The sequence below is a fragment of the Delphinapterus leucas genome, chromosome 10 (genome assembly GCF_059928025.1).
Source record: "Delphinapterus leucas isolate spDelLeu-1000000601 "Yukka" chromosome 10, BTC_Dleu_Yukka2, whole genome shotgun sequence".
Lineage (NCBI taxonomy): Eukaryota > Metazoa > Chordata > Mammalia > Artiodactyla > Monodontidae > Delphinapterus > Delphinapterus leucas.
Window position 1 is genome coordinate 35,501,994 of NC_143138.1, and position 23,971 is coordinate 35,525,964.

Sequence of the window (23,971 nt, forward strand, 5' to 3'; positions counted from 1 at the left end):
ATAAATGTATTTGATTTGCCACATTTTGGAGAAATGACCCATAGGGATCCCAGCAATCTTCTAAATATTGACATCCAACAGAAGAAGAGCCATCACTAATTCTGGCATTCAATTTTCCTAAAATTTTGAAGTCAGCTAACAGATCTTTGAAGACATGAAAATCAAAAATCCATCAAATTGATTCCAGACTTGTTAGAAGGGATATATAATAAAACAAAATAGGCTATTCTTATCAGAAAGGTGAATCACAATTGCTAAAACATTCTTATCATATGTTTCAGATTGCTCCAAAGCTTACTTTTAAATTAAAAAAAAAAATTCGTGTGCCTGGTCTGTTTTTCTCTTTTACACAGTTGCTTTGATAATACCCTGGACCTAGAAATCTTGCAACTAGGGAAAATGAGTTTGATTACTTTTCTAAAAGCCAGGTATCTTATAAAAAGAAAAATCAGAAAGGAAAATGAGCAGTTTAGGGTCATTAATTCCAATAGAGGGCTATCAAATTGGGGATATTTTGCTGCTAAGCAGTATGTTCTGAAACAACTTCAGAAAAGATCAAGACAGGTGTTTATAGGGTCACATGCTAAACCACTAAGTTTGGTCAGGCCTCACTTTTCCAGGCTGAGTTAGAGTACAACAAGTGTGTGGTGGGCCTCCTAACCAACCCATTTGCCATGGGAGGAATTAGATAAGAAATCATTTAACCAGTTGGGGGAGGGTTAGATAATCCTCAGTTAAGGGTGAATTTTAACCTAAAAGGCTCAGATATCAGTCTGGGAAACACATGGAGGCTAGTATTTTCAGTCTTCAATTCAGTTAGAGCAAATGATCAAAGGAACAGATCAATTAGGATATCTGGTTAGAAAGTGTTATCAAACAAGGAGAATTGGAGTGAAAGCTGAATTCTGGATTCTGTGTCTGCTGCTGTTCTTAGATGGTTTGCTTTAAAAAGTCTCAAGCATGTGTATTATATACTCCTGTTCAACCTAAGAGAGAATTTTCTTCACCTGACCTATTCTAAATTAGGGGAAATTCTTGTTGAGCTATTTCACTGCAAAATAGAGACCTGATTGAAGAAAGAAAGATTTTGGTACATAAGAGTGGAATATAAGCTATAAGACATGACAAGAAAAAAAAGTATTCAAAGGATCCTAGGAAATCTTAATATGTAATATAAAGAAATTACTTGACTCATTGAAGACTGTATTTATTAACTATTTGTAATCCTTTTTTGTTTTGTTTTTTTTTGCGGTACGCGGGCCTCTCACTGTTTTGGCCTCTCCCGTTGTGGAGCACAGGCTCCGGACACGCAGGCTTACCGGCCATGGCTCACGGGCCTAGCCGCTCCACGACATGTGGGATCTTCCCGGACCGGGGCACGAACCTGTGTCCCCTGCATCGGCAGGCGGACTCTCAACCACTGCGCCACCAGGGAAGCCCTGTAATAATTCTTGAAGTGATTGAAAACATGAGATTAACTAAAAGTAGAAAAATTGTTACAAAAAAACATAATAGTATATTATATAAACACAAAAATCATAATTCACATATCAATTTTTGCCCTTAAATGAAAATTTTCAATCTTGAAAATGGCCACACACCCACAAATCAGGAAGAAATAATGAAAAAAGTGAAAATGTTTGTTGATCTACCAATAGGAATATGCGTAACAAAATCATAGAGCATCAGGATTAGTAGTTGTGCATCTGCAGATTCCAACAGGAAAGATGAATAAACAGGCTTTTGTAAATGCTTATCACTGTTACCCAATTCTTGTTGCTATACCATTTCTTTTCAAATTTCTCTTTCAGCCTAGGAGTATCTCCTGCTCTGCAGAAAATGATTCTTGTTCAGTGAAAGAGCTTCTTAGGGTGGTAGCCCAGCCAGTGCCACTAAGTGGCTTGAAGGGCTGGTGGAGAAGGAGCTTTAGCCTTCAATACAGACATGTGGTGTTTCCTCGATTTAATGCTATGTTATGTAAAGCTGCAAAAGCAGCTTCAAGTACCACTCGACAAGTACATTGCCACTCCAAGCCCCTTTTAGATAGACAGTTTGAAGCCACCATTGACTGACAAGGTCATTTTTGAAGCACCTTTTATAATCTGCACTGCTCTTTACACTGCAAGAAATGGGCTGACCACCAAACACTCAGTTGTAGCCTGGTGGATTCCACCGTCATCCCTCACTGCCCTCTGCTGTAAACTGTCCATTACAATGTCACAGTTTTTTAAATGATAGACATTTAAAAATCCATTTGGAACAATGGATTTTTCCAGAGTTTGGATATTAATTATCTTCTACTCTATGCACAAATGTTTAAATGGCCTTTCTGAACACAGTAGTTAATGCCAATTGGGAATAGTCCAAGGGAATTCATGAAGATAGATGAATTTTGGGTAGGCTTATTTTGGGAGGAGGAGAAGGGCACACTTTTCCCATAAGACATACTGGCCAATACTTGACCATCAAGAGGACATTCCAGGCAAGAGAAAAGGCAGTTGGAGATGTACAGTGTAGTGGGTAATAAGAGCCCTGGAGTCAGGCACAAAGGGTAATCGAAGCCCAAGATAAGTGTAGAGATTGGAGTCAATCTTGCTGTACAAATAATTCTAATTTTTAGACTCAACTTATATTACATGGATTTAAAGAGTTTGCAGTTATAGTCTCTGAATTATTTGGCAATTTTTAGAAATTATGAAGCATGCCATAGAGATTCCAGAAAACTAGAAATGAGCAAGAGTCAACGATTTAACAAACATTTTTGAACACTGTTGTGTAATGTTATGCTAGGGTTACAATGATGTGTGAGACACCGTCCCTGCCCCCAAGGAGCTCAGAGTCTAGGTGGGAGGAGGTGGGAAGTGGAGAACCTTTGTAGAGGAGGTAACCTTTCAGATAGGCTTTCAGTGAGAAGTCAGCTTTTGCTGGACTGGAGATGAGAAAGAGGAAAACTAACTTTCCTTGACCACAGATTACCAATATGATGAATCTGTAAGGGACCCAGTGAGCCTGGGTTTTAGACTTTTACTCTATAAAAGAAAGCCATTTATTCTCAACTCTGCAAGAAAAGAAAACATTTGGAAAATGACAGGTTAATATTTTTGATACCAAATCCTGAAAAAGAATCTGAAAAACGATTGTTAAATGATTCACTTTAAACTAATTTCATTCACTTTTCTGATAGGGTTATAAAAATTCATAGGTCAAGTGAATTCAAGTTATTTAATAAAGTCTCTCAAAATATCCTTGGGAGATATAAAGAGAAATTGAAAGTATATGAAAGTACTTGGATTGAAGCCAATTAGAAAATACCCATAATTATTACCTAGTGGAGAAGAAAGTACGGGTGTCTTCATGGAATACTATTGTTCTGCCCTACTCCATGTCTTACAAAATTGTTTGGGTGAGGAGATACAGGATAGTTTCATTCGTTGACAGCGCAAAATTGCAAAACAGTCAAAATTCAGAATTATCTCAACAGATAGTAATGTTGGGATAAAAACTAATCAAATGCAGTCATCAAATAAACAAGTGTGTGTGTTTCCCAAAGAAATTCCATAGCATGGGTAAAAGGCTGGAGCAAATATGGTTTATCACTTTGTGTGCTGTTTATTGGCAACGCTAGATTTGGATTGCTCAGATTCCGGTTTCCTCTGCTGTGGTTAGGCTACATTTGAAAGCATAAATTCAGTTCAGAGTGTCAGATTGCCATACTTTAAAAATAGTTTGATAAACAGTTGTATCAGATACAGTTGTAGAAACCGGAGATATTAGTCTTAGGGAGCATGCTAGTTTAATTCAGGGATTTAGGTGGGATTGATGTAATCAAATATGTGTTTTTGAAGTATTACTCTGTCTGCAAGGTGGAGAACAGTTGGAGGAGCCAAGAATAAATATGGGAAGACTAGTAAGGAAAGAATGTAGCCCAGGTGAGAGGTAAAAGGTATTTGGAGATGGAGCAAAGCTGACAGAGGTACATGCAATAGGACGGATTGGATATCCATCCGTGGGACACAGAATGAGGGAAAGTGATGAGGTTGTTTGGGGTAACATTAAGTTCAAGATGCTGGCAGGACATTTTCGTGACAGTTATCAGTCCAGCTCTTGGACATTCTACTCTGGGGTACAGAGAAATTGTGGTTGGAAATAAGGACATGGGAGGCATCTGAACAGAGTGAACATCAACAGTGAGACATTTTTATGACCTTTTACAGTTCATGGACCACCTCAACATTTCAATCGGTAATTAGTACAAGTCTTTGCAGCAAAGCAAGTCCGATTATGGCATTTCAAAGGCACGAAAAACCAAAATTACTTTACGCAAATTTGCTTAAGATTTCAACGCTAGTAACTGATGGAACCAGGGCTTGAAGAAACCAGGTCATCCGACACCCAATTCTAAAATTTTGGTTGTGTGATTTTTAACTACACTGCAGTACCAATCCAATGAGAATCAGAGCTATGGAAGAGTTCCCCAAGAGGAAGAAATATGATGACCATAGCTTGGGACATGCCTATTTTAGGGACTGGAGAGAAAAGGGTCCAATAAAGGAAAAGGAGACAGAGCAAGCAGTTAGAGCGAGTGTTTTTTTTGTTGTTGTTGTTTTTAATTTTTTACTCAGTCCTTTCTTTATGTTTGGCTGTGTTTGCGAGGGCTTTCTCTAGTTGCAGCAAGGGGGGCCACTCTTCATCGCGGTGCGCGGGCCTCTCACTATCGCGGCCTCTCTTGCGGCAGAGCACAAGCTCCAGACGTGCAGGCTCAGTAGCTGTGGCTTACGGGCCTAGTTGCTCCGCGGCATGTGGGATCTTCCCAGACCAGGGCTCGAACCCGTGTCCCCTGCATTGGCAGGCAGATTCTCGACCACTGCGCCACCAGGGAAGCCCTAGAGAGAGCGTTTGACTCTAGAAACCTAGGAATAGAAGGAGCGCGGAGAGCTTCCATAATGAGGGAATGGTTAACATTCGTAGGTTTTACCTGAAAGATCAGGATGCTCAGTGCTGAAAACAGATCACTTTCTTTCCTGCACATTTACCTTTTTCTCATTGTTCACTCTCGTTTCACACATTTTGTCATTAGCTCCTGAACTAGATTATAAATGCATTGAGGGCAAGGTCCAGGCCTTCTTTTCCTTCTTGTCTCTGTACTGCCTAATACGGGGCTATATACTCAGAATGATATGAAATGTGAAGGCTCTCTGCATGCAGATGACTCATCATCACTAGAATTTTTCCAAAGGCTCTGTCTCTAGTGCCAAGAGCACATTTGTTTAAAATGTGCACTTAAATTTGAATGAAATCTGCCTAAATGGTGCCATCTGTTCTTAGGCAGTTTCAAAAATGTTTAAATACAATTTTACCTTTAAAAGGACAAATGTAGGGGCATGCCTAGGAGACATAAAGATGTCCTTAAATAAACACAGAGCAGACACTGGCATATTCAATCACACTTAAACAGCTATACATAAAGAATGTTTTCTGAGGTTTAAGAAATTTTTCGCTAAGAGTACACCAACTGCTACTTCATGCAGAAAATATTTATGAGAAGAAGTTACAAAATTGTAGGCATGGACTCCTACACATATTACCGCATTTTAATTACAAACTACAGAAATACAATTTAATTTGATGTACCCTTTGAAAGGGGTTCACTCTTCCACTATTTGTAATGGTCCACATTTTACTGTGATTTCAGTGCATCAATTTGGAGGCTGAAGACAGCTGTTGGGGATAGTCTCTATGTTAGTCATTTATATCGATGGTCATTTGACTTTTGTTACAGTGCTGTACGATGCATTGTTGTGCAAATATAACAGTGAAATGAAACCCACGTTTAAGTTCTGCAAATAACTTACAGTCACTTCCAAAACACCTCAACTTAGGTTCTAAATTTGAGTTTGCGGTTTTAGATGTACGGTTATTTGCTGATCCACTTTAGCATGCAAAATCACACACTGGCTGGATTTAGGTATAGTTATTGTGGCAACGAGTAATGGGTCAAATTTTCAGCCTATGTAACTCCCTAGCTACATCATCATCACGAAAACTATGCCAGTATTTTGACATCTCTGTATTTTGCTAGTTGGTGTAAATCAGTGATCGTGTATATCAAGAATTTATATTTACAGAAAGAATTTCTGGTTGAAATAGCATCTAAATATATTACCCTATCTGAATACATGTATATCTGTATGGAAAGTCTTTTGTTAAATCCTGTTTTGCAAAGGTGGAGATCTGAACGTGTTTACTTACATGAGCATTCTTCTGGAATATTTTTAGATAATTTTTATCTTAGATATTTTTAGATATCTGATATCTATTTACTTCTGAGAATTTTTAAATAAAAATAATAGGATATTTCAGATAAAGTTGAAGTCTCCTTGTTGGCCTTTCACTTCCATCACTCACAAAGGCAACAACTATCATTAATTTGCTATATCCTCCAGTCCATTTTTTACGCTTTTAATGACCTAAGTTATAGCACCATGAACTAATATTTTTAGATAATATTGTCTTCTTAATTATCTAAGTTCTATCATAGTATTTATATTATTCTTTAACTTGCCATTTTTCCTCAGCGTTCTATTTTAGAAATCTATGTCAATCTATACAGAAGTTTAATTTTCTGTAATTTGAATTATCCCAGTTTATTCATCTTTCCCACCACAGATGTCCATTTAGGCTGTACATCTTGCACCAACTTTTTGCTACCCCAAGCAGTATTGCAGTGAATGTCCATCCATCTCTCTGCCTCTGTCTCTGTCTCTCCCAGGTAATGTACCTGGCCCAGGTTTCTCTCTAGGAAATATACCTAGTAGTCAGGCTGTTGCTGGCTTGTGGACCATAGGGAATTCTCTCAAAAAAGATTCTTGATTTACATTCCTACCAGCAGTGTATAAAAGTTCATGCTTCCTTATATCCTTACAAACACTTGTTTTGTTAGAGTTTATTTTTTTAAATTTGCCCGTCTAGTAGAGGTGAATGAAGTAGTTTGTTGTTGGGTTTTAATTACTTGTCTTGACTATTTGTAAGCTTGAGCAATTTTTTCAAAGACTTGTTGACCATTTTCATGTTTCCTCTTTATTGGATGCCTGTTCATATCCTTTGCTCATTTTTTCTGTGTTGTTTTTCTTATTGATTTGTGGGGGTTCTTTATTTCAAATATTAATCTTTTGTCAGCCATATATATTGCCAATATCATCGCCCAGTCTTTTAACTTTACGGTAGATCTCATCACACAGAATTTCTTTAATTTTGGATTATTTGGTCAAATATTTCAAATCCATTCAGTTTTGTGTTTTGTGTCTTATCATAGATTATCTATTACTACCTTGGGTTGATTACAGTATGCTTCTATATTTTATTAACGTTAAGGTTGTGTTCTTTTACACATAAGTCTGTGATACATTCTGGAATTTATTTGTGTGTATAGTGTGAGAGAGCAATCTAAATTTACTTTTCCAAGGTGGTTAGACCATTACTCCAACATCATTTGTTAATAAGTCCATCCTTTCTCTACTGTGGTGTGATGTCACCCATACCTTATACAGAGTTCCTTAAATGAGCACAGCATGTTTCTCTGATCTAATTATCAATCTGTTCCCGCACCAGTCCCACACTGTTTTAATTACTATGGTGTTATGATTATTCCTTGATATATAGCAAGACAAGACCCCTTTCCTTATTATTCTTTCACCGAATTGTTTTTGATTATTTTGCCAATATTTGCTCTTTCATCTGGTTTTTAGAATTAATTTGTTTTGTTCTGCAAACAAAACCAGTGGCATTTGTATTTCAATTGCATTAATATATAGATTAATATAGAGACATTAATATAGAGGTTAATTTTGAATTTTCCCATCTATGAAATGGTATATTAATATCTGGTACACCATTTATTCAGGTTTTCATTTTCTCTGCAAATTACACATCTTTTATAAGATTAATCTGTTAGTGTCTCATCATCTTTGTTGCTATTACAAATAAAATATTTCCTGATTAATTGTTGCTGGATTATTAGAACTTTATTGATTTTTCATATTGGTCTTGCATCCAGCAACCCTGCTAATCTTTTTAGCCCTTAACAGTTTATTTGTAGACATTCTTGCATTTTCTTTGTAAACCACAATATTTTCGGTATATAATGACACTTTAATTTCTTCTTTTCCTATCACTATGCCTCATATATTTTTCTTGTTTATTACCTTGACTGGAAGCCCCAGTTCAGTGTTGGGTAGTAGCAGTGATGTTGGGTATCCTTGTCTGTGGATTGTGTTTACAATTCTGTAATGAATTCTCTTTATGAACCCATTCTCAGCTCTTTTACCATGAAATTCACATTGAAAATTTTCAATATGGCTAGCCAAAGTTAAGGTATGGATTGTGGTCATGTAATGAAATAACGTTATACTACTGGTTAAGAGGTCCCAAACTTTACCTCATTCACACTCTTTTTTCACTTTCTGAATGAACCCGGCCACATCTGTTATCAGTCATTCAGGAGAAAATAATTCATGTTAAAGACCTCAGCTACAAGTGTTTATACTCCATTTGAAAGTGTTCACTTCCTGGGAAATGAAGTCTTTTCACTGGAAATATAAATTTAAATCTGTTGATATTCTACAGAAATTCTCATTGTTCGCATTACTTCTTTCTTTTTAACGTTTTTATTGCAGTATAATTGCTTTACAATGGTGTGTTAGTTTCTGCTTTATAACAAAGTGAATCAGTTATACATATACATATATCCCCATATCTCTTCCCTCTTGTGTCTCCCTCCCTCCCACCTCCCTATCCCACCCTTCTAGCTGATCACAAAGCACCGAGCTGATCTCCCTGTGCTATGGGACTGCTGCACACTAGCTATCTATTTTACATTTGGCAGTGTATATATGTCCATATATATACTACCACTCTCTCACTTTGTCCCAGCTTACCCTTCCTTCCCCCTCCCCGTGTCCTCAAGTCCATTCTCTAGTAGGTCTGCGTCTTTACTCCCGTCTTGCCCCTAGGTTCTTCATGACCATTTTTTTTTTTTTTTAGATTCCATATGCATGTGTTAGCATATGGTATTTGTTTTTCTCTTTCTGACTTACTTCACTCTGTATGACAGACTCTAGGTCCATCCACCTCACTACAAATAACTCAAATTCGTTTCTTTTTATGGCTGAATAATATTCCATTGTATATATGTGCCACCTCTTCTTTATCCATTCACCTGTCGATGGACACTTAGGTTGCTTCCATGTCCTGGCTATTGTAAATAGAGCTGCAGTGAACATTGTGGTACATGACTCTTTTTGAAATATGGTTTTTCTCAGGGTATATGCCCAGTAGTGGGATTGCTGGGTCGTATGGTCGTTGTATTTTTAGTTTTTTAAGGAACCTCCATACTGTTCTCCATAGTGGCTGTATCAATTTACATTCCCACCAACAGTGTATGAGGGTTCCCTTTTCTCCACACCCTCTCCAGCATTTATTGTTTGTACATTTTTTGATGATGGCCATTCTGCCTGGCGTGAGGTGACACCTCATGGTAGTTTTGATTTGCATTTCTCTAATGATTACTGATATTGAGCATTCTTTCATGTGTTTGTTGGCAATCTGTATATCTTCTCTGGAGAAATGTCTATTTAGGTCTTCTGCCCATTTTTGGATTGGGTTGTTTGGTTTTTTGATATTGAGCTGCATGAGTTGCTTGTAAATTTTGGAGATTAATCCTTTGTCAGTTGCTTCATTTGCAAATATTTTCTCCCATTCTGAGGGTTGTCTTTTCGTCTTGTTTATGGTTTCCTTTGCTGTGCAAAAGCTTTTAAGTTTCATTAGGTCCCATTTGTATATTTTTGTTTTCATTTCCATTTCTCTAGGAGGTGGGTCAAAAAGGATCTTGCTGTGATTTATGTCATAGAGTGTTCTGCCTATGGTTTCCTCTAAGAGTTTTATAGTGTCTGGCCTTACATTTAGGTCTTTAATCCATTTTGAGTTTATTTTTGTGTATGGTGTTAGGAAGTGCTCTAATTTCGTTCTTTTACATGTAGCTGTCCAGTTTTCCCAGAACCACTTATTGAAGAGACTGTGTTTTCTCCATTGTATACCACTGCCTCCTTTGTCATAGATTAGTTGACCATATGTGTGTGGGTTTATCTCTGGGCTTTCTATCCTGTTTCATTGATCTATATTTCTATTTTTGTGCCAGTACCATACTATCTTGATTGCTGTAGCTTTGTAGTATAGTCTGAAGTCCAGGAACCTGATTCCTCCAGCTCTGTTTTGCTTTCTCAGGATTGCTTTGGCTATTCGGGGTCTTTTGTGTTTCCATACAAATTGTGAAATTTTTTGTTCTAGTTCTGTGAAAATGCCAGTAGTAGTTTGATAGGGATTGCATTGAATCTGTAGATTGCTTTGGGTAATATAGTCATTTTCACAATGTTGATTTTTCCAATCCAAGAACATGGTATATCTCTCCATCTATTTGTATCATCTTTAATTTCTTTCATCAGTGTCTTATAATTTTCTGCATACAGGTCTTTTGTCTCCTTAGGTAGGTTTATTCCTAGGTATTTTATTCTTTTTGTTGCAGTGGTAAATGGGAGTGTTTTCTTAATTTCACTTTCAGATTTTTCATCATTAGTGTATAGGAATGCAAGAGATTTCTGTGCATTGATTTTGTATCCTGCAAGTTTACCAGATTTATTGATTAGCTCTAGTAGTTTTCTGGTAGCATCTTTAGGATTCTCTATGTATAGTATCATGTCATCTGCAAACAGTGACAGCTTTACTTCTTCTTTTCCAATTTGGATTCCTTTTATTTCTTTTTCTTCTCTCATTGCTGTGGCTAAAACTTCCCAAACTATGTTGAATAAGAGTGGTGAGAGTGGGCAACCTTGTCTTGTTCCTGATCTTAGTGGAAATGCTTTCAGTTTTTCACCATCGTGGACGATGTTGGCTGTGGGTTTGTCATATATGGCCTTTATTATGTTGAGGTAACTTCCCCCTATGCCTACTTTCTGCAGGGTTTTTATCATAAATGGGTGTTGAATTTTGTTGAAAGCTTTCTCTGCATCTATTGAGATGATCATATGGTTTTTCTCCTTAAACTTGTTAATATGATGTATCACATTGATTGATTTGCATATATTGAAGAATCCTTGCATTCCTGAGATAAGCCCCACTTGATCATGGTGTGTGATCCTTTTAATGTGCTGTTGGATTCTGTTTGCTGGTATTGTGTTGAGGATTTTTGCATCTATGTTCATCAGTGATATTGGCCTGTAGTTTTCTTTCTTTGTGACATCTTTGTCTGGTTTTGGTATCAGGGTGATGGTGGCCTCGTAGAATGAGTTTGAGAGTGTTCCTCCCTCTGCTATATTTTGGAAGAGTTTGAGAAGGATAGGTGTTAGCTTTTCTTTAAATGTTTGATAGTATTCGCCTGTGAAGCCACCTGGTCCTGGGCTTTTGTTTGTTGGAAGATTTTTAATCAGTTTCAACTTCAGTGCTTGTGATTGGGCTGTTCATATTTTCTATTTCTTCCTGGTTCAGTCTCGGAAGGTGTGCTTCTCTGTGAATTTTTCCGTTTCTTCCAGGTTGTCTATTTTATTGGCATATAGTTGCTTGTAGTAATCTCTCATGATCCTTTGTATTTCTGCAGTGTCAGTTGTTACTTCCCCTTTTCCATTTCTAATTTTATTGATTTGAGTCTTCTCCCTTTTTTTCTTCATGAGTCTGGCTAATGGTTTATCAATTTTGTTTTACAACATTTTTATTGTAGACTCCTATGAACCAAGCTTCAACCCGTTCCCACTGCATATTCACCATTCACTTATCAAGCAAGGAACCAGGATCTGCAACTGTGCGACAGGCCAAGCTGCATTTGGTTGACCTGGCTGGTTCAGAGCGAGTTGCGAAGACTGGAGTCGGGGGCCAGCTTCTGACAGAGGCCAAGTATATCAACTTGTCACTACATTACTTAGAACAGGTAAATGGGTAGGGTGGGATGTACCTATTTTAACCATTTTTTGACCATATACTTCACATCACACATTCTACTAGCATTTTTGTCTTGTTTTGTTTTGTTTCTCTTCTTTTACTGTGGCAAAGTATATATAACGTAAAATTACCATTTAACTAATTTTTACAATTCAGTGGCATTAAGTACCTTCAAAATGTTGTGCAAGCATCACCATCATCCATTTCCAGAACTTCTTATGATCCCAAACAGAAACTCTGTACCCATTAAACAGTAACTCACAATCTCTTTATACTCCCAGGCCCCCATCACCTCTATTCTACTTTCTGCCACTATGAATTTGCCTGTTCCTGATTTTCGTATAAGTGGAATTATACAATATTTGTCCTTTTGTGTCTGATTTCTTCCACTTAGCATAATTTCAAGGTCCATCGTGTTTTAACGTGTATCACAATTTTCTTCCTTTTTAAGGCTAAATAATATCTCATTGTGTGTGTGTAGATATAAATATAGATATATAGTATTTAGTATATCCATTCACCTGTTGATGAACATGACTTGTTTCCGCCTTTTGGCTATTGTGAATAATGCTGCTATAAACATTGGTATAGCTACTAGACTTCTGTATAAACCAATTCATTTAAACCTCACAACAGCTCTGCACTGTAGGTATTAGTTATTACCCACATCTTACAGTTTTTTTTAACTCCGGTCTTCCACAGGCCTTCCTGAGATTACACAGCTAGTGCTGAGATAGGGATTTGAACCTCGAATTGCTTGGCTCCAAAGCCTATACTTTTTTTCACTGTACCTTGTATTTTTTTGTAAAATTAGTAGTGGGTGTGAATATAAGTTGGAAACGACCTCCATGGCCTATTTTTTTCGGGCTGGTAGATTAGCTATGAGACCATAATTGTGGAGATGACCAGTATCTTTTCCATTTGTAGTGACTTCATCTAGTTGGTGATTCTGACCCTGCAATGGTTCTCTTTGCCTTAGCTTCCCTCCCTGTCCCTACTCCAAGTTTACTACAGTCCATCCCAGTGCATGCTTAATTTTTAATTTCTGAATTTTATTCCAAAGGCAGAGAAAGCTCATCTGAATTTTGCTAAATAAATCTTCCAGAGAAAATTTCTCCCATCTAAAAGGACTGCATTGAATTAAATTATTTCTCAAGTTCCTTTCAGCTCTGTGAGTATAAGTGTTGTGAGTTGAATGTTAAAGATGACAACTAATTCTGAAAAAAAAAGAAAGAAAGAAAGAAAGAGAAACATGATCAAAAACTGGAGTGGAGAAGTACAGAGGGTATTGGCGAGGCAAAAGGGTCCGTTAATGAATGTTGGAGACTGAAAGATTTGAGAAAAAAGACTACTTTTTTAAAGCTGCATAATGAACCCTTTTGAGAATGATGTTGTCCTGACATTAAATGCTTTCTAATGGTCAAGCTGGCTGAAAAAGCAGATTGAGAGAAACCTAAGGGAACTTTCTGTGAACAAGGCACACACAATTAGGCTCTGACCAAATGAATCCCAGTAATGCAACACCCAGAGATTAAGGCCTGCATGGTGTTCAGATCACTTTAGTGTTTCTGACGATAGTCAGCATTCCTGAACTCCTTCTTGTTCACATATTACATACTATTTTTACTTAACAGATTTTTACTTTATAGGACATTTATGTAACATTGATATGAAAGTATAATGGACTATATTCAAAGTGCTTTATTTCAAATATACCTACTTGTTTCAGAGTCTTCACTATCATTTAATTCCCATTATATCCATCCACCATACGAAATTATATTTATATTTGTTAGTTGAATCAAAATTTCCACCAATTGTAATCACTCAAGAAAAACATTCTGCTCCTTATCTTTTCTTTTTCTTCATTCTACACAACCTTTGCAAGCTGTTACTTGTCATTAAAACTATTCCTCTCCCTACATTTCTTCTCTTCAAAATTCTGGTAACATCAGCCTCACGTGAGCAGTCTTGGTGGCTATGTGGCATTTGATTTTCTATATAGCTAGTTTATTTATTTAACAGATACTTATAAGGAGCAGTAATGTGCTGAGGACTGTGCTGTGCCCTGGACCACAGCGCTGAATGAAATAGAAACAGCCCCTGCCCCGAAGGTCTCATGGTCCAGTGGAGGGAGACATGCACTGAATAAGTATTCATTAAGTACGTGGCTGTAATCCCGATGGGAGACTGCAGAGCAAGTCCAAGGGGCGAGGAGAGTGTGGGGGATTGGACTTAGACTGAGGAAGGGAGAGTTAATGAAAGTTCTCTCAGGACTGATGTTAAGCAGAGATCTGAGGAATGTGTAGGAGTGAGCCCAGCCAGGATGGGGTCAGGGCATGTCAGGCAGTGAGAACTGGGAGCCTGTCAGCCCTTAGCTCCATCTGCGCGATGGATTCACCCAGGGTCTCAGTGACATTCACGTGTCATTGACCTTTGGCTCTCCGAATGTAACTTATCTGTTTCATAGATGCCCACTGCATCACTGCAGCCATTAGCTCTTTACACTGCTGTACAAGGGTCTTCATGGAGGTTATGGCATAAAATAATGGAGAGAGGAGGAGGAGGAGATCAGTATGAGAGGAAAGAAGAACATAAATATGGAAGACTGCAGTGTGTGGACATGTGTATGTGAGATTGAGTAAAGCTAGGAGCAGCTGCTAGAGAAAAAGTTGTGGACAGTAGAGAAATATTGGAATTTTACACAGAAAGACATAAGTGAGAGGGAACCAAAGAGTACCTAGGAAGGAGAATAGTAAAAAGAGTGAGCAGATACTGTTGATGAAATAACAGAATTCAAGGACTTTTATAAACATTTTTTTTTTTTTGCGGTACGCGGGCCTCTCACTGTTGTGGCCGCTCCCGCCACGGAGCACAGGCTCCGGACGCGCAGGCTCAGTGGCCATGGCTCACGGGACCAGCCGCTCCATGGCATGTGGGATCTTCCCGGACCGGGGCACGAACCCGTGTCCCCTGAATCGGCAGGCAGACTCTCAACCACTGCGCCACCAGGGAAGCCCAACATATTTTCTTTACGAAGTACTTTATTATGGGCCTTTGAGACTGGAAGTATAACACAGTTTAGTTTAAATAGCTTCATTCATTCATTCACTCATTCATTCAACAAATTGTGATTGAGTGTCCACTGGGTGCTACGAGTTACGTTAGGCAATGGGGATCGATGTATAATTGAGAAAGCCTGTGCTACCGTGTCATCCAGTGAAAGAGCAAAGCATACAAACAAATACTTAGAATGCAGTAAGATAAATGCTGTAATAGAAATTCATGTAGATGTCCATAATGTAATCAAACTGAGACATCTTCTCTGTCTCAGTTTGAATATATAAGATGGAGATGGACTAGGAAAAGAGAGTTTGGTAGCCTTTCTTCCATGAATTAGCCCACATTAGGGTTATAGACATTCCATGCGAATTGTAATGGCCCTCTGGCCATAATTGTGAGACCCTACACCTGCTCACAGGGCACAGCCGTTCTGAGTTGAATGCCCCTTATTGTGCTCAGAAGCAAGTAAATTTCCATTGGCCAGAGTACTGTTGGTTTTGGAGTTTTCCTTGTGTATGTAGTACTTCTTCCAAAGAGTCTCCTCAAAAACATTTCAAGCCACAATAACAGGGTACGTCTTGACCCTAGAAATCGAGTCCATGGAGGAAAAGGAAGGCACCATGCATACTTGTTCCAGCCATAAGCCTCACGGAGTGCTCCTTGGGTGACCCCGGGTCTTTGTCAGCCCAAATGTTAAGTGAGAAACCACTGGGAACAGAGAGTGTTTGCTCGCTCCTTCTCCAGAAATCAGAATCAGGGTCACCCCGGCCAGTTATCCAACATGAGTGGGACTTTTTCAGAGTGTTACTTTCCACTTGGCTTCCACTGAATGTGTTGCGTTCAGGAGAAAAAATTGGTGGTGCGGTGCTAGTTGTAACTCTCCAAATTGTTGTCAGTTCTCAGGGGATAATCTTCCATGGACATCTGAGTTCTTTAAAAGAAATTCTCTTTAATGAATGAAGTAGTAAACTGAGTTATTGATTTCAGGCATAGTTTCTCGGTACGTGGAGATACTATTAAGTGTAATGTGGGGTTCCACCCTTTGTTGCTTAAAGAATGTCTTCAGGAACGTGTTATTGTATTTGTACATGAAATCCAAAATGGAAGTAGACACTAAAAAAATCCAGGTTGTATGAACACCTCCTCACCCTGTGCCATTCAGATCATTTGGTTTCTGCTCAGTGTAGAGAACCCAAAGCAGCACCACAAAGAATAATTTACTTCTGCCTCTCTCTCAAATACTGGCCATTTCTAAGTCACTCTGAAGATCCGTTTCTGTCCAAGGGGTCTGGGCTTATTATGGTATTCCTAAAGTCCTCTAGAGCTGGGAGGGTACCTGCTCAGGACCCGCTTATAAAGAAATGGGCTAGGACTTCCCTGGTGGCGCAGTGGTTAAGAATCCGCCTGCCAGTGCAGGGGACACGGGTTCGTGCCCCGGTCCGGAAAGATCCCACATGCCGCGGAGCAACTAAGCCCGTGCGCCACAGCTACTGAGCCTGCGCTCTAGAGCCCGTGAGCCACAACTACTGAAGCCTGCATGCCTGGAGCCCATGCTCCGCAACAAGAGAAGCCACCGCAATGAGAAGCATGCGCACCGCAACGAAGAGTAGCCCCCCCTCACCGCAACTAGAGAAAAGCCCGTGCACAGCAATGAAGACCCAACACAGCCAAAAAAAAAAGGAAAAAGAAATGGCCTAGAACTGCGTTTATTGTGCTACAAGTCTTCAAAGTGATCGGGTCCACCATATTTATCACTTTCTTCCCAGTTACATTGAAGCTTAGTTCTCCCAAATCTCGTTCACTACTAATGACCCTCCCACTGCCTTCCTAGGTAAAACTAATTAATCCAATCACTCATTTATTCATATTCGTTTAACAAAAAAGTGTTGAGCACATGTTGTATTAATCAGATTTTTTAGCTGCAAATTGGGAAATTGATTCTAGCTAATTTAAGCAGCATAGAGTTTATTAAACATAAAGAATCTCAAGAAAAATTAGAAAACTGGGCTTGAGTACTGCCCAGCTAGGAGCAGAACAACCAAGATACACTTCTTTTTTTTCTCAAGATCTTTTTGATGTGGACCATCTTTTAAAGTCTTTATTGAATTTGTTCCAGTATTGCTTCTGTTTTATGTGTTTGGTGTTTTTGGCCGCGAGCCATGTGGGATCTTAGCTCCCCGACCAGGGATCGAACCCTCACTCCCTGCATTGGAAGGCGAAGTCTCAACCACTGGACCACTGGGAAAGTCCCAGCCAAGAGACACTTCTAATCACACCACTGAACTGCTCTGTAAAACGCCACTGTTATCCCCACTGGGCACTTAGGACATTAAGTCCTAGATTCCAGAAACTTCCCTGTAGCTGCCTCAAAAAAACCAGTTGCCTTTGCCACCCACCTACAAATGCGGTCTTCCTCCTTATGACCACCACCTGTCATCACTCACCTCCAATCCCACACAGGGTGTTTGCTTGATGGAGCTAGGTCTCATGCAAACCGTGAGCTGTAAGAGAGACTAGGAAATGTAATTTTGTAGGAAGCAGAAGTAGCATGGGGACTATCATGAGAGCTGAGGGAGACAACTCAGTTTCTGCCACATGTCCCGGGTGCTGGGTGCTGTTCTTGGCAGTGGCGATGGAGCCACGAGCAAGAGAAACAAAGTCCTTTGCTTCTGCCTTGTGGAGCAGAAACTCTCGTAGGGAAGCAGGTAACAAACAAGTAAATAAATAACATTTCCAATAGTGGTGAGTACCAGAAGAAAAATAAAATAGAGTTAAAGCCTGGATATCGGGGTGTTACTTTTGATAGGGGGTTCAGGGAAAGCCCTTGTGAGGAAATAAAACTTGAGCAAAGATTGGATTGATGAGAAGCAGGATGCTGTAAGAAAATCTGGGGCAAGAGCATCCTAGGTAAAAGAAACAAGGTCAAAGCCTGCGATGTGGGGCTAAGCTTGGCATGGTGAAGCAACAGCAAGGCCAGTGTGGGCCACGAAAGCACCGTAGGAGATGAGGTTGGATAGGTAGACAGGAACCAGATCACACAGGGGTTGGGTCATTATACCAAGTGCGTCGGGAGGTTGTAAGCAGTGCAGTGACTTGATGTAACTTACATTTTTGTAAAGGTTTCTCTGCCTGCCATGCAGAGAGGAGACCATGGGTGGGCAAAAGGAGAAACAAGGAGATTGATTCAGAGCCTTGAGAGCAGTTATCCAAGGAAGGGAAAATGGTGCCTCGAACTGGAGCGGTGGCAAACGAGGTGGGAAAAAGTGATCCAATTCTGGGTATGTTTTGTAGATAAACCTAATAGAAATTGGATGTTGGAGGTGAGAGGAATTCAAGAATGTTGCCTAGAGTTTTGGACTGAGCCACTTGGTGGATGGTGGCACCATCAATAATGATGGGTAAAGCCTGAGAAAGAATCAGGCTTGGGGGCAGAGGGGAGAGACGGTCAGGAACAGACATCCAGGTGGAGATGCAGAGTCGCCTCAGGGACAGTAGCTCAGGGAAGAGGTTGAGGCTGATGCTGTAAATTGGGGAGACATTCGGATAGGATATGGATGTATTTAAAGCCAGGGGATTGGATGAGATTACACAGAGAGACAGTGTAGATAAGAAAGAGGAGAGGATCGGGGACTGAGCCTTGGAGCACTTCAACAGATATAATTTGGGAAGAAGAAAAGCAAGTATTCATTATCTAGTTTTTAAGGAAAGATAAAACCCAGAAAAGTGTGATGTCCTGATTACCAAGTGAATAAAGCATTTCCTGAAGGAGGCAATGAATACCTATGTTGATGCCTTACTCAAATCAGAGGTCTAGTAAGAGAGCAGTCAGTGCTTTCGGTTCAGGGGGGTTGCTGATGACCTTGGCAAGAGCCAACTTAGTTTAGTACTGTTGTGGGCTTGCAGAATGGGAGTGATTCCGGTGAGAGAGAGAAATTAATGCAAAGAGAGGGGTTAATTATAGGAGCGAAGTAGGTAAGAGGAGAAGAGGGAGGGGACACAGGGCTGGACTTGGGCAGGAGCAGGATAGTAACCACAGGAAGAGTGGAATGTGTGGGGGATTGAGGGACGGGGCAGGTAGACCGCTTACACCTAGAAGAAGAGTGTGTGGCCATCGGCTCAGACTGAAGGTGGAGAGAGGAGGCTGGGTAGATGTTTGAAACAAGAGGATAAGGTGCGAAGGCCCATTTCTGAGAGTGGAAAAGTGGTTTTTGAGAGAATCTCACAGGATTTCTGGTTTATAGTAAAACCTGTGGGTCATTAGCTTAAAGCAAGACCAGTGGTATCGTTACGTGATTTTGCTAAAAACGGCCTTCAAAAACAATGTTCCCATCTTATTTTGTAAACTAAAGGAGTAGAAAAAGTTCTGATGATGGGAATTACACAGCTGGGAAGAGGGAAGACTAGAACAATGGCAGGTGTTGGAAGTATTTTCAGGAGCCAGGGCCTTGTGATGCCCCTGAAGTCACATGTCACATCTGTGGGTGACTTATTCCTGATGCTTTGCAGTGGGCATCCTGGCACTGGATTCATCTTCCCCAGAAAACCCTGAACCCCTGGTGGCTCCCCTTGGGGACAGCCCACAGCAGCCCTTCATCCATCTCCCATCCATCCATCTACCACCTTCCTACTAAGTACGTAAGACTGCTAAGGAGCAAGATGAGCAGGCTCTAGTTGAACCAAGGTGCACTTCCCCCGTCACTTACAGTGAAAGCAAACACACATATACAGCACTTATTATGGGCTAGTTCTACTCAACGTAATTTGCACATTTTAACTCTTCTAATCATCCCAACTACTCATAGGTAGATACTGTCTTTTCCCAGTTTTACAGATGAGGAGACTGAGGCAGAGATGGTGAGTGGCATGCCCTGGTGTGGCTAGAATCTGAACCTGGACAATCTGGCCCCAGAATCTAGGGCCTGTTGCCTCTTGTGGTTCTTATTTATTGTTCTGCCTCTTTTACCTTGAAGATGAGGCATGCAGACCAATTTCGGTAGGATTTTTAAAAATCTGGCATGATTTACTCTTGAGTTTTTATATAAATTTCTCAGTGACTGAAAACAGAATAAAAATGTATCCAATTCTGCACAAGTTATATCATCTATGCAAAAATGACAGGGTTCATCATGGTATGTTTTTACTATATTTGCTTCATTCCATCTTCACTATTACTGTACTGAATATTTTAAGATATTTATTCTGAGCCCAAGTTTTGGGGGTCACTGCATTTTGTATCCTTGTTGCCGTCGCAGCTCAGTTTGTCCGGTGTGCATTTTCTGGTAAGTTAACGCTATTCTTTTTCTCCTCCACCACAGGTCATCATTGCCCTCTCAGAAAAGCACCGCTCACACATTCCATATCGGAACTCCATGATGACCAGTGTCCTGAGAGACAGCCTGGGAGGGAACTGCATGACGACCATGATTGCCACCCTCTCTTTAGAGAAAAGGAATATCGACGTATGTTGCTTCTTCTTTCTGGAGATCTCAGTCTGAGTTTTTATGCTAGTTTGTGAGACGGAGTTGAGGGTCCTGGGTGGGTTTCCGTCTTTTCAACTGGGTTAGGGTATGCCTTCAGAGGTGAAGACCCACCAGAGTTCATAGCTTTGGGTTATTTGCCAGAACTGTAATTCCCCCAATTTGAGAACTGACTTCACATAGCACGGGATGGTTTGCAGAAAACCTCATACACAAATTTTGGAAGACCTGCCAGAGACGTGAGGGAGGAGGCCCATCGGCTTCTCCTGATCCGTTTTGCTCCTGATTGCTTAGGTGCCTTGGAGACATCTCCAAGGTGTGTCCCTAGACATGTCCCTGGGCACAGCACCCAGGACGCCTTGGCAGGGTTTGGCTGCCAAATGGCTCTCCTGGGTTGCTTTAGAGCCAGCTGATGTTTCATGCATTTCAGTTTAATGTTTGGGACTCAGACTTTCTCTAAGAGAGGAAAACAGGAAGCTGCAGGGTGCCTCCCCAAACAAGGCCAAGCCCCAAGTGCATTGTAAGATGCCTTGAAAAGCCTCTCTTTTGCGCCTGTTAAAAATATTTATTTTTTACCCTTTGATGCTTATGGATTGTGGTACCTGCTATGATTCTGGTTTGTGTATGTGGTTCTGGTTTGACAAATCAGTAGTTGAAAAGCACATACCAGTTGTCACTTAGGACCTCAGGATCTTCCACACTTTGGGCATTAGTCATTATATTAAGCCCAAACAAAATTTTAATGAAAAATAATGTTCCAGGGAAAGGCAAGACTTCCTAATTTGGAAGCATGTTTCCTCGTTGTGTTTTATGCACATCACTCTAGGTGTACACGTTTTTCCTGTGAACAGAAATTGTTTTATCTCTCTATGCCATAACACTTTAAGGACTTATCTTGCTTTCTTAGGAATCTATATCTACCTGTAGATTCGCACAACGAGTGGCACTCATAAAGAACGAAGCTGTTCTTAATGAAGAAATCGATCCCAGATTGGTAAGCAACTTTTAACTATGTTAAAAAAAATCAAAGTATATCAAAGATTAGTTAAATTTTGGGGGACACTCACTCTCCGTAACCAGGCAACGTTCTGAACACTGGAAAGGTGTTAAATCATTTAATTCTCACAACAACCTCATGAGTAGATGCCGTCTCTTCCTCTACTTTACAGATGACAAAACTGAAGCGCAGAAATATTTAGTGATCTGATCTGAGTAACAGTGCTGATTGGTAGCAGAGCAGGATTCAGACACAGACAGTCTGACGCCAGGGCCTGGGCTCTTACCTACAGCCCCCTTTACTCCATCAGTTAGGGGCACAGTGAGTCCTGGGGACATACACAGACTCATACACAGTTATATTTGTAGGCAGGTCGTAGCCTTTCAAAAAAAAAAGTCAGCTTAACTTTCTAAAGACAATAATTATAGACCATCTTTTATAAAAGCTTATCGAGAAAAAGAAGTCCTAATGGTTATTAAATAGAATAGTCTTTTGCATGACTGTTCTGTTACTTATTCTAGAGATTTTTTAAAAGTTAATAGTTGGTTTGATCCACGGAAAAATGGCCAAGCCTCTAGTTTTATAAAAATGAATTCTTCTTTATCAAAGTTCTTTTTTAAAAGGAAAAATATTTGCAAGTTACATGATTCAGCTACTCATTATAAATGCAGATATTTTTTCTTTTCTCTATTTTGTTAGTCTTCAAATAAAATACAACAAGGAATTAACTCCTGTCAACATTGGAAATGTTGAAATAAAATATTTCAGTTTTGTAAAACTCCAAAATTAAGATTATATTACTTTGCAAATCAGTCACCTTTAAAAAAAATTTTTTTTTCTCTAGAAAATAAGCTGGTGTAAGCTTAGTGGTATGCGTTATAAAAAAGATGTGAAATCTTACCAACAGTGCTTCATTTACAAATTTCTCAAATTCCAAACAAGAAAATCTCAAGTTCACTGTTACCCATATTAATTACTTCCTCTTGAGTGTTTGCCCTTCCTTCCCTGAAATCATTCCATTGAAGGGTAGAGGAAAAGAAGGACAAAAGAATAATGGGGCTGACTGTTTTGTCCTACTTGCCTCAGGGAGCCCGAGCTCCCCTGACAGCATTCTCTTCTGGAGAAACCAGTGGGTGAGGCAGGATCCCTTTCCAGCCCAGTCCCTGGTCAGCACCACAGGGTACCTCCACTGGAAAAAGGAGACACAATTCAAAGGCCTAAGTCAAATGGAACTGAACTCCTAGGATGAATTCTTCTGCTGTTCCTACCCTGCCAGCAGCCCTGTAATAGTACTGTGCAGAATGAGAAAGATAGGAATGTACTATTAGCCTGAAGACAAAAATTACTTCATAACTGAAGGAAAATAAACATATTAGACATTGAGGTTATTTTTTCCCTTCAAATTTGGCTAGAGAGACTTTTCTTTGAAGGAACTTGAGGAATTTGAACAAAGATGAACATTATCATGTGTTAGATGTAAGTCTGTGAGAGATTTAAAGAAACGACAAATCAGGAGTCAAAAACTAATAGCTAATTGAACAAATGTTGAGGTCTTCCTGGTGCAGAATTATCTGGTAATTGACAAGTGTTGTTTCCTCATCTCCTTTTTAATTGCTTCTAAAAACTGATATTACTGTTCATTATTTTATGTACAGAGCTTTTCTGAAGCACAAGTGACAGTTGAAAAGTTGTCCTCAAAACCACCCAAAACACAACTGAATGGGAAAAATAAACACCAAATGTAGGGAAGACTCTATGGGACGGGCGTTCACAAGAGTCTGTAATGTTTTATTTCTTAAGTTAAGTAGTAGGTACATGGTATTATTTATACCTTTTTGTATATCTGAAGTAGTTCATACTAAAAAGTAAAATCACATGAATTAAGGTGATTCATCACATTCACAATTAAAAGAAAAAATGAAATGATCACATCACTAGATGCAGAAAAAGTGTTTGATAACATTAAACATTCATCCATAGTTTGAAAAGACTCATCAAACTATGAATATAAGTGAACATCCTTAGAATGATTAAGGGTATCAACCAAAAACTACAGCAAACATTTTAAAGTTGAAACGTTAGAAGGAATAAGACAAGAATGTCTTAAACACTATACTTGGAGGTTCTTAGGAAAGAGACTTTTTTTTTAATTTATGAGGATTTGATAAGAAGAATATCTGTCATTACTTGTGGACAATTTGATTGCTCATATAGAATATCCAAGAGTGTTTAATAACAAGTAAACAGATAACCAAAATAATATTCAGAAAATTAATCCATGCATAAAAATGAATTGCCTTCCTATATATCAAAAGCCAATAATTAGAAAATGCAATTTTATAAAAATTCCGTTTATAATAGCAACAAAAACTTTAAAATTATAGGAATAAAATCTAATTAAAGACATATACAGATTAATATTTGAAAGGAATCAGAAAGCTATACCATGTTC